This window comes from Protopterus annectens, chromosome 8.part0, assembly GCF_019279795.1.
Source record: "Protopterus annectens isolate FY-2018-M chromosome 8.part0, PAN1.0, whole genome shotgun sequence".
NCBI classification, from domain to species: Eukaryota; Metazoa; Chordata; order Ceratodontiformes; family Protopteridae; genus Protopterus; species Protopterus annectens.
Window position 1 is genome coordinate 1603747787 of NC_056741.1, and position 7738 is coordinate 1603755524.

Genomic DNA, 7738 nt, shown 5'->3' on the forward strand with positions numbered 1-7738 from the left:
TGTGTGCCACTGGCTACTGACAGACATCCTAAGGACATCATAGTAAAGTACCGCTGCTAGCACATAATGCCCCTGTGGACTGCAGCAGAGATATTGGCCAACATATGTGGACATTCTGACACACTCTGTACAGTCCAGAGGTATACACATAACCCCTTAGTGCACAACATGTGTACCATGCCTGACAATATGGATGTAGACAGCCATGTAAATGGGTATAACACATAACGACTGGTATACATTTGCCACCATAGGTTATGCATTCACACACCCCTGTCTGGCCTGACACATAATAACCACTGGTACAGGGGTTCCATGGCCATATACTACCCACTAGATATTGACATACATCTGTACAGCATCCCACTGCTCTGTCTGACATACATGACTTTTAAGGGAGGCCTGGCAGCAGTACATCTGGCAAGTATCTGCACATGACATCTCATTGGGTAAGTACACTAAGCTGCTAGGCATGTAACAATGCACTGTGCAGGCTACAGGAAGACTCGCTCAACACTGGCTTACATCTCCTATGGGGGAATGCACATGTTCCTGCATATACAGCAGGCTCTACATGCACGTCACAGCACAGGGTAAGATACACCTGTGTGAAAGTGCATAACCACAACCAATGTAAACACAGCCACTGACACATATGTTAAGCAAGTATAATATTACAGTATAAGGACCATCTGTTTGACACCATCCTCATATGTGCCACTCACAGACTGACCCTACATATACTGGGCTACTACACAGTTTGGTCTGATGGCTGTCTGTGGTATGGGACATATGTGTGTATGGCCCTACAAACATGTATGCCAATACAGTACCATACAGTGGAGCAGCATGTAACATCAGATAGGATGGGACCTAGAACAATGACATCTACCACAGTCTGTACACAGGCTAAAGTACATATTAACAATACACACACTGTCAACATTCACCATAAGTACACAGACCACAGTACTGTACAAACATCCACAGAATGTCCAGACTATGTCATCAGATATAACCCCTACTGTACATAACAGTCTGATATCCCACTGGCTTATCAGATATGAATACACTAATTATGGTGCACAGCACATATGCACCACTTCATGCATGACATATGTACAAAGGGTGACAGAGTTTTGGCTGGAAGCACATACACAGGGCCAGTATTGACATGTTGCTGTGATAACCTCATATATTTACTGTTGTAACAGGGTTTGTTGCAACATATGCCCTATGAGGGATATGAAGTCAGTAACTGTCACAGCTTTCACCATCTACAGACTGCAGTCCCCATACTACCTTCTGCAGTCCACAGATAGATGCTCCATGGGTATCACATGAAACCAAAGACACAACACACTGCCCTGTCTGCAGATGACCCTGCAGATGGGGATTCCTCATAAACATGGCACTGACATGGCAGGTACTGAGACACGTAGAACAGCCATATCCACACACACACTGTTAAACCAACATTACTCCAAATGCAGTATAGCAGTACTTACAGTCTGTAGTCAGGTCAGACACATTCCCTTCTTGTGTGTTGCCCTGTTTCCACAGTGTATATTGTTAGAGGTAAATCCCCAATCCATCTGAGATGCTGTTTGCCAAACAACTGATCTAGTTCCTGCTCACAGTGAATGAAAAGGGCCAACACCGACATGATGTTCCTAGATATTGGAGTGTGTTTCCATGCAATTGGCTATGGGAATGTTATCACAGCTGCTCCACATGCAATCAGCTAGGGAAGGGCTGCAAGTTATGCAGAGGCCATCAGCTGATCATGAGCATCACTTAAAATACACATGCTGCTGCTTAAGCAAAGTAGGTGTAGGTCTCCACATCCACCAGAGGGGGAGTGAGCGAGGCAGACAGAGGCAAAGACAAGTTAGGGAGGGGTGGGAGAGTAAAACTTAAGCATGTTTGTGTCACACACCTACCAGCACAGGGTATTAAACCCCTGATGACTATATAGTGCTATCACAGTTCTATGCAGTTATTGGATGTGCCATATGGGTTACCTGCTGTGGACCCCTCAGAACATATATGTGATAGTGAGTGACATCTGCAATAGGGATATGGTAGCTATATGGTAGGTGACATACACGTGCCTGTCCACATGAACACGTGCCAGGATCATCGCAGCCACACTCCCACAGGGATGCACACACATTGACACATATGGCAGGGTCAGGATTACAATTCATCAATAGTGGGATTGCCACAACAAATCACTATGCAGGTATCACATGCACTGCACGAGTCATACGGAGGTTGTATGGGCAAAAGTTTTGGGGAGGTGTCTGACATCAGACAGCATGCTTCAGTATGCCCATGAGGTTGTAGGGAGTGTGGATGGGAACATACGCACCATATAACACACAGGGTGCCAGTATTGACATACATGGGTGCATGTCTGCACGGGTGTGTGGTAGTCAACTGTACGAATCCAATAAATGCAACTCCAGACAAAAGCCAGATACTTTAATAAGACAACAAAGCTTTCGGATTACAAATCCTTCATCAGTGTTAGAATACTTATACTAAATTCTAAAACCTTAAATAGTCAATTAAACAGTCACATGATAACAGCCAGCCTATAAACATAAAAATAATTACAATAATCATTTAGTTATTTTAAAATTGTTTCTATGTATAAAAATATATATACAAAATTCATAAAACCATTCCTCATCTTATTTCTTTCTGTTTTTTAACTAGCATTGGTTTAATAGTCAGTGCATTATTCAGTCCTGGTTTCATATCAGCTCTCAGCCTAATTACCCAAGTATACTCTTTATTCTCTAGAACATTGTTTAAGTCCCCACCTCTAATCTGCTTATGTACTATGTCTATTACTCTGAATTTAAAGCTATGGGCACTTCCATTTTCCATTACATGCTTACTTAAAGCATTACTTTCCATTCTCCTATGTATATTTGACTTATGCTCTATAATACGATCTTTAAGTTTCCTGCTGCTTTTACCAACATAAAAACATGAGCACAGTGTATAGGTTGCCAAGTAAACAATTTTTTCTGTATTACATGTTGACATACAGTTAAATACAAAATGTTCTTTAGTTATTGGATGAATAAATGAAGTAGTGTCATTTTTAAAAATATCATCACAACAAGTACAATTTATACAGGGGTAGGTTTGTTTGTGTCTTTCGGCTTTTCCCAGTTAGGGGTCACCACAGCGGAACTCCGGTCTGCTAATGATTGATAGTGGATTTTTATGTACTGGGTTACCAGCCCTGATGCACAACCTTCAACGAAGGCACGCCCCATTCATGTATGCCTCCACACAGAAGTTGCTCTAGCTGAGAATTGAACAGGACAACGTCTTGCTATGAGGCGACAACGCTACCGCAGTACCACCACCACCATTTATACAGGGGTAGGTACCCATTTTAAAACTATTTTGCCTTCTATTGTTCTGTTTTGGAAAGTCCTTATAGTATAGTTTGAGTTTCAGATTTTGAGCATTTTTATATGCAAAGAAAGGCCTATTTTCCAATATCTGGCATATTTCTGGCATAGCCATCAAAATGTCCCAATTCTTTTCTATTACCTTCCTCACCTGCTCAGTTCTTAAATTATAAGTTGTTGAGTATCTTATTACTTCTGCTTTATGTATACTCAATGGTGTGCTTTGTTGCCTAATATTAAATGCCACCATATTATTAACTTTTCTAGCTTCTAAAGTTTCTTTTACATATTGGTTGACCATTCTATATGAGTTACCCCTTTCTAAAAATTCAGTGGCCATATCATTTAATTGTTCTTCGCATACCCCATCATCAGTATTCAGCCTACTCACCCTTCACATTTGGGATTTTACTATTCCTTTGATTATATGTGGTGGATGCATACAGTTCTTATGTACATATCTACTAACTTCTACTTTTTTTTATGTACACTGGTCTCAGTATTTTCACCCTTCCTTTCTATAGTCACATCTAAGAAAGATATCTTTTTTGTGAGCAAACTATTTTGAACCGGAAAAAGATTGTAGTACTCTCTAAATACTGTACAAAACTTCTCAATGTGTCCTCAGTCCCTTTCCACACCAAAAAACAATCATCTACATATCTGCCATAATATAGTATATTCTCTTTCCCCTCATTTCCTGTACCAAACATCATGTTCTTCTCCCACTGATGCATTACTAAGTTAGCATAGGTTTACGGTTATACCCAATGAATATGGGATAGAGACAATCCGTAGTTTCCTAAATGAGGAAACAGACATACAAGCGGGAGAGATAGAGAATATATGGCATCTACTAGATATAGTTTTGACAATGAATGTGTTTCTGTTTGATGAGGAGCCATGTTTACAGATAGCAGGTGTAGCCATGGGTACAGCAGTGGCTAACACCTATGCTAACTTAGTACCGCATCAATGGGAGAAGAACATGATGTTTGGTACAGAAAATGAGGGGAAAGTGAATATACTATATTATGGCAGATATGCAGATGATTGTTTTTTGGTGTGAAAAGGGACTGAGGACACATTTTTGTACACTATTTAGAGAGTACTACAATATTTTTCTTTTTCCGGTTTAAAATAGTTTGCTCACAAAAAAGATAGCTTTCTTAGATGTGACTATAGAAAGGAAGAGTGAAAATATTGAGACCAGTGTACATAAAAAAGAAGTACAAGTTTAGTAGATATGTACATAAGAACAGTATGCATCCACCGCATATATTCAAAGGAATAGTAAAATCCCAAATGTGAAGGGTGAGTAGGCTGAATACTGATGATGGGGTATGCGAAGAACAATTAAATGATATGGCCACTGAATTTTTAGAAAGGGGTAACTCATATAGAATGGTCAACCAATATGTAAAAGAAACTTTAGAAGCTAGAAAAGTTAATAATATGGTGGCATTTAATATTAGGCAACAAAGCGCACCATTGAGTTTACATAAAGTAGAAGTAATAAGATACTCAACAACTTATAATTTAAGAACTGAGCAGGTGAGGAAGGTAATAGAAAATAATTGGAACATTTTGATGGCTATGCCAGAAATATGCCAGATATTGGAAAATAGGCCTTTCTTTGCATATAAAAATGCTCAAAATCTGAAACTCAAACTATGCTATAAGGACTTTCCAAAACAGAACAATGGAAGGCAAAATAGTTTTAAAATGGGTACCTACCCCTACCCCTGTATAAATTGTACTTGCTGTGATGATATTTTTAAAAAGGACACTACTCATTTATTCATCCAATAACTAAAGAAAATTTTATATTTAAATGTATGACAACATGTAATACAGAAAATATTGTTTACTTGGCAACCTGTACACTGTGCTCATGTTTTTATGTTGGTAAAAGCAGCAGGAAACTTAAAGATCATATTATAGAGCATAAGTCAAATATACATAGGAGAATGGAACATAATGCTTTAAGTAAACATGTAATGGAAAATGGAAGTGCCCATAGCTTTAAATTCAGAGTAATAGATATAGTACATAAGCAGATTAGAGGTGGGGACTTAAACAATGTTCTATAGAATAGGGAGTATACTTGGATAATTAGGCTGAGAGCTGATATGAAACCAACACTGAATAATGCACAGACTATTAAACCAATACTAGTTAAAAAACAGAAAGAAATAAGATGAGGAATGGTTTTATGATTTTTTATATATGTTTTTATACATAGAAACAATTTTAAAATAACTAAATGATTATTGTAATTATTTTTATGTTTATAGGCTGGCTGTTATCATGTGACTGTTTAATTTACTATTTAAGGTTTTAGAATTTAGTATAAGTATTCTAACACTGATGAAGGATTTGTAATCCGAAAGCTTTGTTGTCTTATTAAAGTATCGGATGTTTGTCCGGAGTTGTATTTATTGGATTTGTGGATTTGGCTACAGTTTCAGCTTCATCACTGTCCTGACCTTATTTTCTGGTAACACTGGTGGTCAACTGCGCCAGATAGATGTACAAGGCTAGGCAATGGGTATACCTTGGCATCAGGCCATATGACAATGGTTTGCATTGTGGCTCAGGGCTGTAGTGTCTGCAGTTGCCCACACAGGTGGGCACTGTATCCCCCATCCAGTCACCTGGGTGACTATTGTTTGTGGCCAATGGTGTGCATCGCTTGTCATGTATGTGTTCCTTAGTCCATGACATGGATGGTGTCTGAGATGTGCAAACCTTCCACATGCATGTACAGTGACATGTGGAACTGTACCTGGGGTGTCTGGCCTATGTTGTGAACACAGATTATCATCAGATGTGCCAGTCTTGCCCATCTGTGGTGGGAATTGGTAATGACAGCAGGTTTACCCTGCACCTACATTGATAGCATGCTAACGGCATTCCCTGGTGTCAGTGGCATCTGTCAATACAGGGCATGTTGAAAGGCATGATATGTCCTTTGTGGGTCACATGTGATGGCACCACAATTGTTGCAGGTGTCCTTTGGGGAACATGGGGAAGCTGCACTGTCTGCATGTATGTGCATACTGGACAGATGGACAGGGTGTCATGCCCTTGCAGCCCACTGCTATCACCCCATAGTTACTATCAGTGGCCAATATGCAGTGTACTACCCATATATTGGCTGTTACCAAGGTATGTGTGTGTGAGACATGGGTTGAGAGTGTGCCCTGGGTAATTTTGGGGTTGCTAACTGTGATTGCCTGGCCTTGATGTCACATGCATGGGTATGGCTTTGCACCCTAGCCTCTCAGCTATTTCACATCTGTTATCACTGTATGGTGGATGTTGTGATATATAGTAGGGCCACCACATATGAAATATGCAAAACCCACTCCACATTCACCACAGGTGTCACACACTCACAACCACCACCACAGAGGATACGAGTTACAAATACATATACACACCTGTCATGTCTGAGAACAGAACCCTTACCTAGCTAGTTTATTATATTACAGCACTACACAGTTATCACAGACGTCACAGTGATTACTGGAGTACTGTTTCCACAAAGGTGTATATCACATTGGATGACATCAGTAGGATTGCCAAAGTAGGACATTCAAATTTTAGTGAGTGTGAAAAGCCTAAAATGCATTGCTCCCTACACAGACAGTGACACACACACACAAAACATCCACAACTAACATGTGTGAGTATAGAACCCCTAACAGAGATCTATATCACACTACAGCCTGGAGCTGTTATAGGACACACCACAGGGATTACTGGAAAACTCCTTCCCCAAAGGTGTATTTCATAATGAATGATATCAGCAGGATTTCCAAAGTAGGCCATTTGAAATGTACTGAGTGTGAGTAGCCTAAAATGCATTGCTCCCTACACAGACATTGAAACACACACAAAACATCCAGAACTGCCATGGGTGGGGATGGAACCCTACCACAGTTCTAAATCACACTACAGCAGTACGCAGTTATGGCACGTGCTACAGATATCACTGGGTTGCAGCCTTCCCAGAGGTGTATTTCTAAGTGGGTCACATCAGCAGCCTTGCCAAAGTTGAGCACATACATTGTAAGGAGTGTGAGTACCCTAGAATGCATTGCTTTCTACACAGACACACACACTTCTCATGTCAGCTACCCAACTACTTTATCACACGACAGCAGTGCACAATTACAGGATGCCCTATAGAGATTACTGGGCTACAACCTTCCCAGAAGTGTATTTCTAGGTGGATGACATCAGCAGCCTTGTCAAAGTTAAGCATATGAATTGTAGGGAGTGTGAGTACCCTA